The sequence below is a fragment of the Hyaena hyaena genome, unplaced genomic scaffold, assembly GCF_003009895.1.
Source record: "Hyaena hyaena isolate Hyena2069 unplaced genomic scaffold, ASM300989v1 scaffold_0, whole genome shotgun sequence".
Classification (NCBI taxonomy): domain Eukaryota; kingdom Metazoa; phylum Chordata; class Mammalia; order Carnivora; family Hyaenidae; genus Hyaena; species Hyaena hyaena.
In genome coordinates this window covers 4,462,731-4,481,296 of record NW_024080632.1, presented here as the reverse complement: position 1 = coordinate 4,481,296, position 18,566 = coordinate 4,462,731, and the positions used below count along the sequence as shown (strand labels likewise).

Below are 18,566 nucleotides of genomic sequence, written 5' to 3'. Positions count from 1 at the left end.
TGCTTAACCAACTAGGCCACCCAGGTGCCTGTATTTTATTTATTTATTATTTTAAGTTTATTTATTTTGAGAGAGAGAGAGAGCAGGGGAGGGGCAGAGAGAAAGGAAGACAGAGGATCTGAAGTGGGTTCTGTGCTGACAGCAGAGCCCAATACAGGGCTTGAAATCCCAAGCATAAGATCATGACCTGAGCTGAACTTGGATGCTTAACCAACTAAGCCACACAAACACCCCCAATTCACCCATTTAAAGTGTATAATTCTCACTAATTCGAAAAGATATATGCATCCCTATATTTATTGCAGCATTATTTACAATAGCCAACATGTGGAAACAACCAAAGTGTCCACTGATAAACAAATGAATAAAGAAGATACACACGCGCGCACACACACACACACACACACACACACACTGGAATATCTTGCCACTTGTGACAACAAGGATGGACCTAGACAGTATAGTGCTAAGCAAAATAACTCAGAAAGACAAATACCATACGATTTCACTCATATGTGGAATCTAAAAAACAAAACAAATGAATAAACAAACAAAAAGTCAAGTCATACCTATAAAACAGAGAACAAACTGGTGCTTGCCAGAGGGAAGGGGGTAAGGGGATGGGCAAAAGAGTTGAAAGGGAGTGGGAGAAACAGGCTTCCAGTTAAGGAATAACTACGTCCTGGGAATAAAAGGCACAGTGTAGAGAGTATAGTCAATGACATTGTAATAGTGACGTATGGTGACAGATGGTAGCTACACTTATAAGCATAACATAACATACAGCAAAGTTGAATCGCTATGTTGTATACCTGAAAACAATATTAACAATGTGTGTCAACTATACTCAAATTTTTAAAAATTATTATAAAAATAAAGTGTACAATTCAATGGCTTTAGCATACTTACAAAGTTGTGCAACCATCACCACTATCTAATCACAGAACATTTTCATCACTTCAAAAAGAAACCCTGTACCCTTTAGCCATCATCTCCTAGTTCAAGATTTTCAAAAACCCCATCACCTCCCAGCCCCTGGCAACCACTAATCTGCTCTCCTTCTCTATGAATATACCTTTTCTGGACATTTCATATAAAAGGAATCATAAAGTAGGTGGCTCTTTGTGTCTGGTTTCTTTCACTTAGTATTGTTTTTTCAGGGTTCATCCATGTTGTAGCATGTATCAATACCTCATTCAATTTTGTGGCCAGAATAATATTCCATTGTTCATCCGTTCCTCAGTTGGTGGACATTTGGATTGTTTCCACTTTGGCTATAATGAACGATGGTGCCATGAACATCCATGTACATACCTCCAGTGTCTCATAGATAAAGCACTTCCATTGGCCAAGTCAGATGAACAGGGTATGTACATCAAGGGCATGAGTGAGTGGGAGGTGGGTGGCCATTCATTCATGGGTTTGTCTTTTCAATTATTGTTAATCTTAGCCTCTTGGGTGCTAAGACTGGTTATATAAGGTACGGTTGTAGACTACAGAACCCAAGATGTGGATTCTTTAGTAGTTTTTGGTTGTAACAATAAACTGTTGTTGAAACCTACTTGTCCCTTGCTACCAAAGCACTAAAATTCCCAATATGCTTCTCACCTGAAACCCTCTGATAAAGATGCTGTTACATGGAAGTATGCTTTAAAAGTTCACCAGCTTCTAGTGGAGAAGAGGGTGGGGACAGGTGTGAAGGAGGTGAGAGAAACTAGAAGCTGCCCCTTATGACTCCCTTATTTAACCCTGTAGATACTGCAAGGCTATCCATGGTTGTGAATCTCTGCTCTGGTTATTCAGAGAGGGAAAATATCACTCCTGGTCAAGTCTATTTTTCGAGAACCAGTTTGGTACAAGATTAAAATAAGGAGGGACTCATTATTTCATGCAATTTTGAAGTCCAAGGATATTCTACCTTCAGGTATGGCTTGATTTGGTCAGTGATGTCATCTTGATACTCTTTCTCTCTCCATTTCTCTGGGTCTTATCTCCACTTCCCTCTGAATGGGCTGCTAGTAGCAAGAGGTTTACATTCATCCAGCCTAGCAACCTCACTACAAGTAGAATCTTTTCTCCAATAGTTCCAGCAAATTCCTACGGCTGACTCTTCACTCGTCTCAAGTGTGTCAGACCATTCTTGAATCAACTGCTATGACTCTGATAGATGATGAGTCAGGTAAGGGCAACTCCCAAAAATGGAAGAGGGGGTTTCTGTTACCAGAGAGAGAGATCCAATGCAAACAAGAACAGCAGATGTCTCCTACGGTAGTCAGTGAAGGTGGTTAAATATATTTTTTAAGTTTATTTATTTATTTGAGAGAGAGTGTGTATGTGCATGTATGTGCCAGCAGGGGAGGAGTAGAGAGAGAGAGGAGAAGGAGAAACCTAAGCAGGCTCCACGCTGTCAGTACAGAGCCCGACATGGGGCCCAATCTCATGAACTGTGAAGTCATCATGACCTGAGCTGAAATCAAGAGTTGGCCTTTTAATTGAACAAGCCACCCAGGCACCCCAAGGGAAGGTGGTTAAATCTCAAAAGCTGGGTAAGCAAAACCAGAAGAGGAAGAAATAAGCCTGTACTTATTGTGGGGAGTATCTTTATCAGTGCAAACCTTCTCCGTGATTACCTCCCAACAAATCATCTTTCATCAGTGCAAGCTTCCATCATGGGCCAAGTGAGGCCTTGAGATATCAGCAGACTTCCCAGGTCTCCATGAAAATCTGAGGATCCTGTGAACATAATGCCTCCAGCCCCTCTCATTTCAGAACTTCCAAACAAGAATTTTCCTGTGCAGAGTACAGGGAAGCTAAGCCAATTTTCTGTTTTTGGTATTAAATTTAGACCTTTCATCCTGACCATGAGATATTTCTGGATTCTGCATGAGTATTCAGAGAATGCCAGTTTTCAAGATGCTATCCCATCTGGGGCTCCTCTGCACACTGCCCGCTTTAGCTCATTCTTTCAAAACTGGGAAAAATGACCCAGACACAGGAACAAATTTGGAAGTGGGTTATTCTGCTATCCATTAATTGCCATTTAATGCCGTTGCCATCTAGGTTACTTGGAGAGGAAAGAAATTGAATTTAAACAGAAAGCTGAATTGAGTTTTGCATATATCCTAAATTGTCTTGGCTCTGGCAATTTAATCTTGTGGGTATGTTTAGTAGCATAGTGTGCTTTTCTAAAGGGTAAAAAGATAAATAATATGTGAAATATTCAACTGGATGGATGATATTCCAGAAGTCTTGTTAAATGTGTGCCTGGTACTACATTTTTGTAAAATAGTTTTTTAATGGGTTTGGGGAGATTAATGAGCAATGTAGAAGAATCAAATAATATGCAATTCCTATTAAGTCCTTGGGTACAAGTATAGATTGAAATATAGGATGCACCTAACATTTTTACTGGGCTCAAATAATAATCATGTCATCACTTACTAAGTGCTTACTGTATGTGAAATGCTTCCCATATGTGTTGGAATTTAGTAAAATATTCATGTGCGTACTCCTTCTGTTTCCCCTCCTCTGGAAACAATATGCATTGCCTTGAGATTTGCAGGCTGAAATCAGAAGCTGTACTTCCTGCCTTTTGTAAAGGTCTTCAGTCTTTGGGGGAGATTACACTGGCCATGGAGAGAAGAGTTCCTTCCAAAGTAAGGAGAGAGAAGAGAGATGCTCAAAAGAATGAGAAAGGATCACAGGTTGATCGTCCTGGGGCAGCTCCTAAAAAGGGAGAAATACCCTGTGGAAGCCACATTGTGAATCCAGTAGCTTCTGGTGTGGCCCAAACTCCTTGTCCCAGGCCTGACATGGAAGTACCGATCGATGCTATTGAACCTGAAAGGAGCAGGCAGTCTGGGATGATGGGTGGGTGATCAAACAGTCATCAGGATGGGCCAGCAACAGAAGATTGCAAGTGGCTCTCCAAAGCTTTGCCCCCTCAGAAGAGTCCAAGGACTTGGCACCACCCAGGATGTGTGTGAGAAGGAAATGCCAAGTCTGATGGGATCTCAGACTTGGATTTCAGTTGATTATAAAATAATGTCCTTCCTCTTGCACATCTGAGCTGTGGAGTAAAATGGCTAATCTCTGTAACGGTCAGCTTCCTAGCAGGATAAAGATGGCATGGTCTGGGCAATTGAGGAGAGCTTAATAAAGGACCATTTATAAAGGTGTGGGCAGTGTTTAGGAAACTAACGAAGAACAACAACAAAGGCAGCCATTGCTGCCTTAAGGCTGACTCAGCAATAGGAGGGAACAGGCACCAAAAGCCCGACAGAGTGAGTAGCTCTATGGAGAAGGTTGCCTAAGAGGACCCATTAGATGCAGCCAGTCTTGACCTCACTCCTTCCACCCTCTGATCTGCCATCTGGTCTCTCATTGGCTAAACCCAAAAGCGTGCCAAAGGAGCAGGCATCCCTGCTTAGGTCATCAGTGCAGACTGGGCTCCCAAGAATCAGAACCAGGAAGAAAATGGTGGAATGAGGATCTGGAAGGGCAGACTGAATGAATTATACATTGAATTCTATATTGAATTATACAATCCAAGTGATGAGCGGAAAGGCCTGGTGAGGTCAACCAAACTACCTCCATGTCTCCAAGCTCCCCTGGCATGGCATGGAGTTAGGCCTAATTTCATTTCAGCACACTGCCCACATCCACATCGTCTCATTTGATCTTTACAACAAGTCTGCAAAGACAATATTGTTTTTTCTATTTTATAATTAAGGAAATTGAGGCCTAGAGAGGTAGTAGAGGGCCCAAGGTGACATACCTAGTAGCTGGCTGAGCCAAGATTCAGACATGGGTCGGCCTGATCCCAAGGCGATTTTCACCAACTTATTAAACTGGCTCAAAACCGGCTCAGTGGAGTCTGAAAGAAGGACCATAAATCAGGCCACTGAAGCAGGAGGCAAAGGGATTTTCTGTGTGGGAGGGCTAGTGTTAACAGGCCGTCTGGCTTTCTCTGCCTACAAGGGCTTGCCAGAGAAAGTCTTTTCTTACCCAGCTAGGGCTAATGGCTTAAAATCCAAGTGCTTACCCTGGAATCACAGAGGGGGAAGACAGAGAGAAAACACTCGTTCCGTGATGGGAAAAAAAAAAAAGTATATTTTCATTTCAAATGCCTTTCAAGTTCTTTTTTTCCCAGCTGAATGTTGGTGTATTTATAGAATTCAGGGGGAGTATTTAAGGGTAACTAGCAGTGGAGCTGCATTTGAGGCCATCAGGAAGCTCCAAATCACGCAGGAAAAGGTTGATGGGAAGGGACAAGTAAAGGCCAAGATCAGCAGGGCACAAACTGGCCTTCTCCTTCATGTTGCCAAGAACTTTTCTCCCTTTTGGGCTGATGACGTCAAGTCCAAGTCTATAAGAGTGCTATAGATGGAATGACAGAACCGAAATGATGGGCAAATGGATGAATGGCAAAACGAACTGTGGTATAAATATACAGCAGAATGTTATTGAACCATAAAAAAAGAAATAAGTACAGACAGCTGCTACAGCATAGATGAACCTTGGAAACCTTTTGTTGAGTCAAAGAAGCCCGACACAAAAGTCCACATACCATATGATTCAATTTATGAGAAATATCTATAAGAGACAAATCCATAAAGACAGAATGCAGACTGGTGATGCCAGGGGCTGAGGGGAGGGGAAAATGTGGGGCACGTGCATAATGAGTACAGGATTTCCTTCTGGGGTGATGGAAATCTTCTGGAGATGGAGGTGGTGGGTGCACAGTATCGTGAATGTTCTAGATGTCACCGAATCGTTTCCTTTAAAGAGGTTAATTTTATACAATGTGAATCTCACCTGAATCACAAAGAAAGGATGGGGGAGTCAGGGGCCTGCGGAGTGACCGTCCACTGTAAGTCTTCCAGGCCGTCTTTGCGCCTTTCAGCTGAAGTCCCAGCACTGTGTGGCGTGAGGCCTGATTTCATCCCAGCCTTGCCTTCTCTCTCTACTCCCCAACGACTGGCCTCACACACACCAAAGCCTTCCCAGCCTCAAGACCCTGGCACTGCTGTTTGCCCCGCCCTGGCCCCTGGCTGTTCTTCACCCAGATCTTCCCTGGCCTGGCTCCGCCTCCTCATTCAGGAGGAGGAAATGAAGTGGAATAGAAAATATCACACAGAATAATGTAAACATTTCTGTGTCAGAGATATTTTTTCTGTGTCACAAAGCACTTCAAATTTATTGGCTTAAAAACAACGCTTTCCCTCCACACGTCTGCGGGGCAGCCAGGCTCAGCTGGGCAGTTTTTCTGCTCCATGTGGGATGTGCTGGGGTTGACTTGTGGCAGAATTCAGCTGGGGGCTCCTCTGGGGCTCGAACACCCAAGAGGGCCTCCTTCCTCTTCAGGCTTCGGTTCCGGCTGCCATTTCTCTTTTACGTGGACGCTCTGTCCCCCTGTGGTCTGTCATCATGTAGGGGCCTCACCTGCCCTCCTTGCATGACAGCAGGGGACTAAGAGCATAAAAGTGAGAGCCACCAGGCAGGCCTCTTAAATTTAGCACAGACCCAGAACAGCAGTGCCATTATTGTTGCTCTCTGTGGGTCAAAGCAAGTCCAAAGAGCCTCCCTGATTCAAAGAAAGAAGAAACAGACTCTACCACTGGGTCAGGGAGTGGCATGTACATACCAGGAACAATGCTTTCTAAATGGTTGGCACACATCTCTGCAGACAATCTACCATGATTGTTTTGTGAAGGTTTTGTTTCAGTTGAATAAAAATACATGTGTGTTATTTGGGTCACAAGACAAACATATTTCTTGCTGTGAGTCATATCAAAAGGTTTGAAAAACATATGTCTTCTGCATCCCTTTTTAAGGTTCTTCTATAGCACTTGGTACTCTCTGAACTCAATATATTTGATTGCATATCTCTCCCATTAGAATATAACCTCTCTGAGGGCAAGGACCTTGTCTATCTTGTCCCTGCTACATCCCCAGCACCCAACAGGGCCTGACACTTAATAGGTGCCTAATAAAATCTGTTGCTGTTAAATAGGTAGCAACAGCTATCAGTTATCGGGTGCTGAGCACCTAAAGCATTTAATTCATTCAACACTTATTTGAGCCCCTACTTTGTGATGGGCACTAGTCTAGCTGCTGGTGGAACAGCAGTGAACACAAGAGACGATAATCCTTGCCCTTTCCGAGTTTACATTTCACTATGATACTAGAATAGTATCGAGATCTGTTGATACTATTTTGACAGATAAGGAAACTGAGAGTCAGAGAGGTCAGGCAACCTGCTGAAGGTCACACAGCTAATAACTTCACCCTGACCTGGCTCTGCTCCACTCTGAGGCGAACATTGGGTTTTACCCAGAGATCAGTCTAAATGGTTACAGATCTCAATTCCTACAATTGCTTCCCTGAAGTATCAAACTTGTCTTTCTGGGAACCAGACCCAGGCAGTGGGAAAAGGTGAGTCCCATGACCTCACAGTCCCTGCCCACCCCCCTCCCCCCCACTTCGTGACGACGGCTCACACCTGGGGTGTTGCAGATTTGAGCCACAGCTCTCAGTCACCCCCACTGTCTTATCAGCATGTGACATCCCCAAGTGGCTGGGGCCTGCAGGCCTGGCAAAGAATGCAGCCCGAACAAAAATAAACCTGCCACATTCCTTGGCAGCCCCCTGCCCCTTCCCGCTCTCCAGCCATCCATCCTCACAGCAGAGCCTGCCAGGGAAGGCCTAGAGAGGGAGAGCAGGGTGGAGGAAGCAAGTGCTGCTGCCGGCCAACCCCTGGAAAGAGAGGGAGAGCGAAGAGAGGAAGAGAAAGAGAGAGAGAGAGATCACCTTATATGGGAACGCGCGCAGACAATGTGTGGCAATGCCTTAGAGTGCAGCAGAGGTCAGATACCAGACAGATGGAAGAAATTAAACATGGGACAGAGCGTGTTCCTGGGCCCTGAAAACAGCTCTTGTTTCACAGGGAGTTTGCACAAAGCCTGGCCCGTTTTCCTTTTTTGCCTAAGCCGAGCAAGATGTGCGTCCTAAACTCTACATGACTTTGACTCAGGCCCCCTGACTCTGGCTTGGCAGAGGTCTCCCCCCTTTCAAGTCGTTTCTTTGATGAACAAAACTCCTCTTTGCAAATAAAAAGGGAAAGACTGGGCGTCTTTCCCAAGAGTTTCCAATATCTCTCCAAAGTACATAAATTAGTGGCTAATGAGTAAATATGCCTTCAATTCTCATTCTTTCATTCATTCGTTCACTCATTCGTTCATTTGTTCAATAAATATAGAGCACCAATTATGCCCCAGGCACCGAGCCAGGGGCTGGGAAGACTGTTGATAGTGGGTGATGATGATGATGATCTTGGTAGTTAGCATTTTTTGATTTGTACTCGCAAATATTTCAATTCATAATAATTTACTCAGCCTCTTCCATGTTCTAGTCATTGGTGATACAGAACATTGATCTAGAATCATCTGGCCCCTGCCCTGTGGAGTTTCCAAAGGTGGGTGGGGGAAAGTGGAAATGGCAGCTATTAGAAACATGAGGCCAGAGGACCGTCACAACAGCGTTTTGAATTAGCTACCATTACCATCTCCATTTGACCCAAAGTTTTTGAACCCCAGCACTATGGACATTTAAGGCGGCATCATTCTTTGGCGCGTGCACGCCTGGGGTGCTGCTCTGTGCACTGTAGAATATTCAGCAATGTCCCTGGTGTCTTGCCACATGGTGTCAGTGGCAGTAACCCCCTCTCCCTCTCATTCCTCCGATTGTCACTACCCGAACACATCTCTAGACACTACCAAATGTCCCTGGGGGGACAAAATTGCTCCTGGCTGAGAATCACTGATTCAACAGATGAGGAAGTAGAGACTCAGAGTCGGTTAAGAAACTTCCTAACGGTTAGACCACTGGCAAGCAGGGCTCACGCCCTGATAATTCTGGTTCCAGGGCCCATGGACATCACAGTTACAATGTGAAACCCGATTTCCTTGATAGGAGATAACAGTCCCACTGTGCTCAGCCCCAGAGGGAAATAGAGCCTTACTGTGAATTTGGCAGAGCCAGAGGGCAGAACCCAGGGCTGTTAGTCAACGATGTTCTTCGCAGCCGACTCTCCTGAAGGACTTCTGAACAGTACACTCTGTAGCTGCCACATCATCAGAAAAGTGCTGCCCGGTACTCACGTTCACTTTAAGGCAAGGAGATCTAAACGTACTGGAGATATAGTGGGTTCCAAAGCCAGGCTGGCATCCTTTAAGCCAAAGGGTCCATTTTCCTTGGGGTACCTTGGGCATCTTAGTGAACTTCAAAGTCATCTCCTCCTTGGGTACCACCAGCAAGGAGGTAAGGAGTGCTGCCTTGAGGGGCTACCTTGTAGCCTGTGGATGTGGGCACTCCCTGAGCCTCATTTTCTCCATCTGCACAATGGAACCAACCCGTCTTATCCCATAGGGCTGATGTGAGAATTGAATGAATATTTATGGAGCTGCTTTTCAAGAGAAGATCGAGGTCCTCCTGCGTGAACTTTCTGCCTATCTCTTGGTCTTGTACAGATATCTCCCTGCTAACCACCCTCTCATTCTTCCAATGGAGATTCATCTGGGCACCTACAGAAGGGACAACAAACGAGCATTCTGAGGGCTAAGTTTGAGAGGTAGGAAAGTTGTGTTTGATTTACAGAGTGCTAAACAAACAAACCGATAGAAGGAACCAACATTTGAAAACTGAGACATTTCAAGATGAGGGCAGTCAAAGCATATGTGTCTCAATTCTATTTATTCAGGCTGTTTGGATTTCTGGGTTCCCTTGAAAATTTAGGAAACCTGGATATACTGTGTGGCAGGCTGGCCAGGACTGAGAAGAGACTGCTCCCTCAGATGGGACATGCACTGTCCAGTTTTCCACAGTTCCCACACCCCATCATCTGCGATCCTGAAGCTCATGCACTGCCATTTTTCTTAGAATAATATTCCTGTTCTCATGTATTTATAAAAGGGGGAAATGGAGACCAGGAGGTCTATGATCTTTCTTGCGCCTGATCCCACTTCACTTGACTTAGATCGCCACCTGGCACTTGCAGCATCCAAGTTTACCTTGCCAGCCTTCTAAGCCCTTCTGGAATTTCCTTCCTAAAATTATCCCTGCAATTACATAAGAATCCTCTACATTTTTGTTTCCTTTTAGTGCACAGAGCACTGTCATTCACTTCTAACAAGAACCCAAGAGGCATATATTATTTCCTCCATTTCAGAAAGGAGTTGAGTCCTAGAGAGATGAAGTGGTTTGTCCAAGGACACAGCTGGTTAGTGGCGAAGCAAAGTCCTACTGACCCTGAGTTGATACTTCTTCCGTTACTCTAGGCTGCAAAGTGTATTAGAACTTTCAGTTGCAAAAGAAAGTTAACTGAAACTGGCTTTAAAAACAAAAGGAAATTTATTAGCTCATATAACTGGACAATCCAAAGGAGCCATAGGACCAAGCACAACGGAATCTGGGGGCTCAAATATTGTCCACAGAACTCCATCAATCCTTCTCTCTCGGTTTTACTCCTTATTCCATCGGCTTTGTTTTCATATAGCCCTCCACCCATGGTGGCAAGACTTCTACCAGCAGTTCAAGGTCTCATCCTAGCTTCAAATCCAACAGAAAGAGAGCTTCTCCTTCCAGATGGTGCCAGCAAATGGAATAGTCTCCTTGGTGCCGATTAGCATACTCTAGTTATGCACCGGGGAGCCAATCATATCCAAAGGGATATGGTGTGCTGATTGTCCAGATTCGGTCATGTGACCACCGCCAAAGGGAAGGTGGTTAGCTACACCCAAACAAGATCTGATGCATGACAGTGGAGAAGTAATGACTCCCCCAAAGTAAATTTGCATGCTGTTATCAGACGCGGGGATGAATGCCAGACAGGCATGTCTATCACACCGAGAATCTTCCCTGCCATGGACTCCTTCCCACGGGCCTTCCAGTATGCACCAGTTTTCCCTTCTACCCCTACCTTCTCTGCCTTTGTTCCTGGGACACTCACCTCCTCTCATTCCCATCTTCATATGCTCTTTCCTACTCAAGTGGATGTCAAACCCAGATCAAGCCTCCCCTATTCAACCACCGTGGGTTATAATGAAATTGTGTCTCTCTACAGTGAGAATCTGAATCACGAACACCAGCACTCACCTCCATAGTTGTTGAATGAATGAATGAGGAAACAATGTGCATGAAATCAACAATTAGAAAACAGGGTCTACATTAGAAGAAAATAAACAAAAACATTAGTGGTAGCTACCTTGTCTGGTTATTGGTGATTCTGGCTCTTCTTGATTCCTTTCAGTATTGTCTACAATTTTTTAAAAAATGATAATAGTTGGGGCACCTGGGTGGCTTAGTCGGTTAAGCGTCCGACTTTCACTTAGGTGGTAATCTTGCGGTTCGTGGGTTTGAGCCCCGCATCGGGCTCTGTGCTGACTGCCAGCTCAGAGCCTAGAGCCTGTTCCGGTCTGTGACTCCCTCTCTCTCTGACCCTCCTCTGCTCATGCTGTCCCTCTCTCTCTCCCAGAAATAAATAAAACATTAAAAATTTTTAAAAAATGATAATAGTGAAAAAGGAAGTAATACAAGTCTGGTTTAAACAGCTGGACTATAGGGGTGCCTGGGTGGCTCAGTCGGTTGAGGGTCTGGTTCTTGATTTTGGCTCAGGTCATGATCTCATGGTTTGTGAGTTCCGGCCCCAAATTGGGCTCCGCACTGGCAGCTTAGAGCCTGCTTTGGATCCTCTCTCTCCCTGCCTCTCCCCTGCTCATGCATTCTCTCTCTCTCTCTCTCTCTCAAAATTAAATAAATAAGCTTAAAATAACTAAGTAAATAAAAATAAACAGCTGGACTATAAGCAAGATGAGAGTAAAGGCCAAGTACTGATTCTCTTATATTCTCCTAACTCCCAACAGCAGGGTGCACTCAGTATAAGAGTCAGTCTGAGCTCCTTGAGAGCTAAGTTAACAGCATCAGGGTTTATAACAGACTGTTGATTTCCTTCCTAAAAGCCAGTCCTCCTTTCCTCTTTCAGACTCTAGAAACGCAGTTGTGTTTGGTGTCTTTCTGCCTCTTCTTCACTGCCAGGTAACTCACTGAAGTAGACCCCAGCCCCAACCCCTGCTGTAGAGGGTGAATCCTATCTGGCCTAATTCAGGGTTTCTTAACCTCAGCACTATTGACATTTTGGGGAGGATAAGTCTACTAATTTGTTGAGTTGCTTCATGAGCCATCTTAGAATTTACTTGTTATCTGAAGTAAAATCTTCCTTACCGTTTTAAGTGTTGAAGCTAATTTGAGTTGTGCCTTTCTGTTACAGCATCTTAACCAACCCAAGAGTCTATTAAAGATATTGCAAAACATACAAATGAAACAGCCATCAAAAGCAGGATGCTCGGGGCTCTTCGGAGGCTTAGTTGGTCAAGTGTCTAGCTCAGCTCAGGTCTTGATCTCAGGGTCATGAGTTCAAGCCCCATATTGAGCTCTGCACTGGGCGTAAACCTACTTAAAACAAAATAAGCAAAAAAAAAAAAAAAAAAAAAAAATCCCAGGAATTCTCTCATTGGTTGGGGATGGATATCAAAATCTGGAGTTGGGGACAAGTATATCATTTAATAGTCCCTTATGAGTACCACTGTCAATCTACAGCTATTCCAGTTCCACATGGAATTGCTAAGCACCATGCTGAGACAGAGAAAAGGGCCTAATACCTTTTGCTAACAAGAAACAATATTTGGACCAGAACTATGTCCCATCACATGAAAACTGCTGCGAAACACCAAGTTTTGTACTTTGTAAGCTAACATTTCTGGGAGTCTACCCAACAGCCTCTAAGATGGAGCTGATTAAGGAAGTGCTAAGCCAAATGGCATAACCTCTAGAAGCCTCCATTTGCTCAACTGTACACTGGAGAGAACAAGATGAGGATCCCTTGACATTAAGGATCAGAAAATACTTCATGAAACATAAAGTAAAAAACGGATGATCTACACTAAGCAGATCAGACATACTGCAATGCATCCTCAGAATTGGAACAGTCTAAATTTAGGATGTGGTGTGACCAAATTTTCAGTCAATTGTTTCTATAGGGCCTTGTTAAATTTCTTATGCTTCTGAGCTTTGTTTCCTCATCTGTATCCTGTGGCAAGACCTCCTTCTGACTGTGCACTGAGGGATAAAATAAGGCTCTTTGAAAAAGAGAAACATACCACTATTACTATTGTCTGGAGTCAGACAATAGCAACAGAGCAAACAAAATTAGACTGGGAGGCGCTGACTCCACAGTGAATGTTGGGGCATCGCTGCCCTCTGCTGGTCAGAAGCGGTGCTGCAGTGGTTACAGAGAGGAGAGGGTCCCTGGAGAAGGACCCTTGGGAAACTAAGGTGCCCAGAAGGTAAGGGACTCGCCAGAGGGCACAGAGTTATCTTTGGATGCAGCATCTGGGATTCCTGACTCTCAGCTCTTTCTAGAGGGAGAAGGAGGAGGACTGGAAGTTCATCCATTATGGTTTCACTCTTGCTAGACTTCTAAGGAACTTTCTAGATAGTCTCTTTGGGATTTTTCTCTCTTATTCTTCTTTTGCCACCCAAACTGCCTGGACTTTACCTTTTCAAAGTAGCCACCATTGGCCCCGAGGCCAAGAATCCTCATTGGATGCTGGGCACTTTACAGAAATGATTTGAATCCTTACAACTGCTTTGGAAGGTGGGCTAGGAAACTAAAGTTCAGAGAGGTTAAGACATAGGCACAAGGTCCAACAGCCAGGAAGTGCAGGAACTGGGACTGAACTCTCACTTGAGACCCCAAATCCCACAGTCTATACCTGCCAAACAAAACAAACCAAAACAACATGGCGACTTATGCTGAAGACATGATTTAAAGGTAATTTTGTGTTTTTTGAAAATGGTATATGTGCTGGGAAGACACATGATGAAATCAAGAGAATTTTTTAAATAACTGCCATATACCGGTGACATTCACATACAATATCTGTTCAATCTCCTATTGATACATATGATCTTGAATCCTGTCCACGATTATCGAGGCACAAATGAAGGAACTATGTTCAAGAAGTTAAGAAATTTGCCTCATGTCACTTGGTGAAAGCTGGCATTCAGACCTGAATTCCTCCTGTACAAAGGACAGTACATGGTAGCCTGGTTCACACGGGCCTGCAGGTCTCCCAGCCATGAAACCCCTCAGGCTCTCCTATAAACCACTTCCTTCCTGGTGGCCTCAGGCTTTGAAGTCCTTCTGATATGGGTTCAAACCCCACATTTCTGAGCACTACTAGGTGCCAGGCCTGGGCTGGGTATATTATTTAATGTAATTCTTGTGAGAACACTGTGAAGTATATAACAATTATTTTCCCTGATGTTGATAATTTGTTAATATTCTATGTGATATTGTCTTCACAATCTTATTTTTCCCCATTTGCAGACCAGAGAACAGTTACAGACAAGTGAAAATAATTTGCCTCTGGGCCTTTGCACTTGCCATTCCCTCTGCCAGCCATTCCAGTGGCTCACTCCCTCAACCTCTTTGGGTCTTCACTTAAAAGTCATCTTCTCAGGCCTTTTCCAACCACCTTATTTAAGAGGCCAACCCCCACTCATACATCTCAATGACAAAAAGACAATCCAATGCAAGTGTGAGCAAAGGACTTAAAGAGACATCTCTTTTAGAAGATATACAACTGTCCAATGAGAACACAAAAAATGCTCACCTAATGACTTGCATAGGGAAATGCAAATCAAAACGTCACCAGATTCAAGCTCTTACTACTAGGATGGCTATTATTTACTAAATAGAAAATACTAAGTGTTGGCAAGGATGTGGAGAAACTGGAAACCCTGTAAACTGTGGGTAGGCACATTAAATGGTACATCAATTGTGGAAAACAGTTTGGGGATTCCAGTCTTAGGTTGTTACCCAAAAAAAGTGAAAACTGGAACTCAACTACTTGTACCAGAAATTTTATGGTGACATTATTCACAATATCCAAAGGTGGAAGTGACCCAAATGTCCATCAGCTGATGAATGGATATATCAGATGTGATCTCACCATATAACAGAATATTATTCAGCCATAAAAAGGAATGAACTGATACATGATAAAACAGGAGTTAACATTGAAAACATGATGCAGAGTGAAAGAAAAGACCACACAGCATATGATTCCATTTATTTGACAGGCCCGGAATAGGTAAATCCACAAAGAAAGAAAATTAGTGGTTACCAGGGGCTGGTAAATCCGTAGAGACAGAAAGCAGATTCGTGGTTGCCAGGGGCTGAAGGGGCAGGAGAAGGAAATGGGGAGTGACTCCTAATCCATGTGGGGTCTTCTTTCTGGTGATGAAAATATTTGGGAACTAGATGGAGGTGGTGTTTGCACAACATTGTGAATGTACTAAATGCCACTGAATTGTTCACTTTAAAATGGTTAATTTTATGTTATGTCAATTTCACCTTGATTTAACCAACAAGTTCAATCCCAAAGCAATCCTATTTTCCTACCCTGCACGGTTTTTCTCCATCAGGCACATGACCCTCTCACACACTATATATCTGATTTACTTATCATTTGTCCATACTGTTTCCTTACAATATAAGTTCCAAGAGGATGGGTATTTGAGTTTCTTCTATTAACTCACACATCCCTAAAGAGTCTCTGATGGGGGTGCCTGGGTGGCTCAGTCGGTTGAGCGTCCGACTTCGGCTCAGGTCATGCTCTCACGGTTCGTGGGTTCGAGCCCCGCGTCGGGCTCTGTGCTGACAGCTAGTTCAGAGCCTGGAGCCTGCTTCAGATTCTGTGTCTCCCTCTCTCTCTGACCCTCCCCTGCTCACGCTGTCTCTCCCTCTCTCTCTCTCGCTCGCTCGCTTGTTAGCTCGCTCACTCTCAGAAATAAATAAAACATTAAAAAAAAAAGAGTCTCTGGCACTCAGGAAATACTTGTGTAAATGAATTAGGAAGGACGTGGGGAAGAAGAGTCCTGTCTCCCAAACTCCACCCCATCTCCTCTTCTAACGGGCTCTTGATCCTCAAATGTGTTAACAATAACCCTCTGTCTAGGCTCATTTCTTCCTCCCTTTCCCGAGGAGTTAATTCACAGGATCTCACTGGGCTGAGCCTTTTAAACCTTCTCTCTGAGAGTTTGAAAGAAGAGGGACATGGGCCACCTGGATGGCTCAGTCGGTTAAGGGTCTGACTTTGGCTCAAGTCATGATCTCACAGTTCATGAGTTCAAGCCCTGTGTTGGGCTCTGTGCTGACAGCTCAGAGCCTGGAGCCTGCTTTGGATTCTGTGTCTCCCTCTCTCTCTGCTCCTGCCTCTCACACTCTGTCTCTCTCTGTCTCTCAAAAAATGAATAAACATTTAAAAATTTTAAAAAAGAAAGGAAGAAGAGGGACAGGAAAAGAGACCATGAATCTATCACAATGTAGAGAAACACTGTCTGCTCCTCGGCTTTGTGGCTTCCCACAGCAATTAATGGGAACCCCAGACCACAGCTATGAAGCCATCCTGTCCCCCAGCCAGGAGAACATCATCCCCAGCTGCTGCACAGGTGGCTCTTCAGCGGGGGACATTTACAGGAACAGGTCAATAACCATTTACAAAACAGCTACTCTGACACAGCCCCATACCAGGCACTCGGCCAAATTACAAATAGGAGATACCATTCATTCATTCATGTGGTTAACAAATGTTCTTTGAGCACCTACTATGTGCCTTATACTCTGGTCCTTGATTTCACAGTTTACAGTTGAATTTACAGCTTAGATGCTAGCACTGTATTGACTAGGATTTCTTGGCTCAGCACTATTGATATTTTGGGTCAGACAACTCTTTGTCTTGGGGGTTGATCTAGGTATTGTAGGAGGTTAATAGGATTTCTAGACCCTTGCACATGGAGGTGCTCAGTAAACATTTGTTGTCTGAATGAATGAACAAAAGAAAAGGGAAAGGATTATGAGAAAGGCCTGTAGAAGCACAGGCTGCTACTTTGGGGCTCAGGGTTCAGAAGGATGTGTATTATCTTATTTCTTTCATTATCCATCCATCCAGTGATCCATCCACTCATCCACCAAGCATTGTCCAAGCATCTGGGTTGTGCCTGGAACAGAGGAGGCTAGCTTCAAGAACTCACAGTTGACCATGAGACAGGAAATGTATTCAGGAATAACTGCAACCCCAGATATGAAGTTATAAGCTGTGGCAGGAGGGCACACATAGATAGTGTGCTGGTTAAGACAAGGACATTGGTATAGCCTATGCCCAGGTTCAGTAATCTAATATACAAAGATTTGATTATAGCAGAAATTAACAGATTTTTATGCCATGCTTAACTCCTCCTTCTAACTCAACCTGAAATCAGTGGCCCTTCGTAGGCCTAACCACGGCTGATTGGAAGAGGATGGACATTTGCCCAGGTTAGCCAGACCACTGGCCGATTGTTCTTGTCTTCCCAGGGCCTATATCTTCTTCTTCTTCTTGTTACTATTATGAACAACATACCAGCATTAATTAATAGCTACAATTCAATGAACATTCTTATGTACTAGGCATGGTGTTTTTACTGAGTAATCTCATTTAATTCCCTTAAAGAAAATCAGTCAGTCGGAGACCTTTCATCATGTATGGCAACCCTAGGGACATTTGGGATTTAAGTAATGTACTTTGGGGAAAGAAGTATGATTATTCAACTTTCTTAATCAGAGAAACTAAGTGGTAGGTGGCATTGTAAAGGAAGGCAAGGCACTGGGCAGGCAGATGCTAAGTGGGAGACTGTTCCAAGCATAAGGGAAATGGGGGTGGGTATGAAAAGAAAAAAAAAAAAAAGCAAGAGAGAGAGAGAGAGCCAAAGGAAATTAGGTTTGACTGGATAAAATGAACAGTAAGAATTCTGATAAAAGCAATGAAATTGGCAGGGAGAAGTACAGAAATCTCCCCCTCCCTCTTCTGGCAGGTGAGCAGAACTAGGGTGCTCTCCTTACCCTACCCCTTCTTCCTGGGGCCTCAAGAGACTATGAGCTCAGCCTCGGGCCTGCCCCTCGGCTCTAGCCTTCACTTCCTGTTCGCTGTGTCTGTTCTATCCCATGTCGTCATCTCCTCAGTGTGGTGACTGGCCCTGGGCCCTCCCCATTCCATTGACTTCTCCATGTAACTTGGTGCTCTTGAGCTGGACTGAGTCCACCCTGATGAATGCCACATCACTGGCTCAACAAAAAGGGTCAAAGCAAGTCAACATCTTTCACATGAGGTACTGTCAGTTTGACAGGGCCAAGAGCATGAGACTGAGGCTGTGTTTTAGGAAATCTTTATCGTGAGGAATGAATAGTCACACTACGTCACTGTGGCATATAATGCATATATATACTTCATCTCTTCTCCCAGTTCCTGACATAGGGCTCCTAAAACCCTTGACATTTTCTGAGAGGGATGCTTAAGAGCATCTTATTTTGACATTTGGTCTTTGACCTTGGTTCCTGACACAGGTTCCTCACTTTTGTTTTTTTTTGTTTTTTTTTTTTTTAATTTTTTTTTTTTTATGTTTTATTT

The 18,566-nt window shown here is 44.0% G+C and overlaps 1 protein-coding gene across 3 annotated transcripts in view; it reads right to left on the bottom strand.

The window, feature by feature from the left end:
• IFT81 (intraflagellar transport 81) overlaps positions 1 to 18,566 on the bottom strand; it is a 184,251-nt gene that overhangs the window by 87,648 nt on the left and 78,037 nt on the right. Inside the window, exon 1 of one of the 3 annotated variants that reach the window (XM_039219054.1) lies at positions 9,023 to 9,153. The exons of the other annotated variants lie outside the window; for them this stretch is intronic. The gene's annotated coding sequence lies outside the window, so the exon portion shown is untranslated. Of the gene's footprint in view, positions 1 to 9,022; positions 9,154 to 18,566 lie in introns of those variants that run through there. 3 annotated transcript variants of the gene reach the window in all.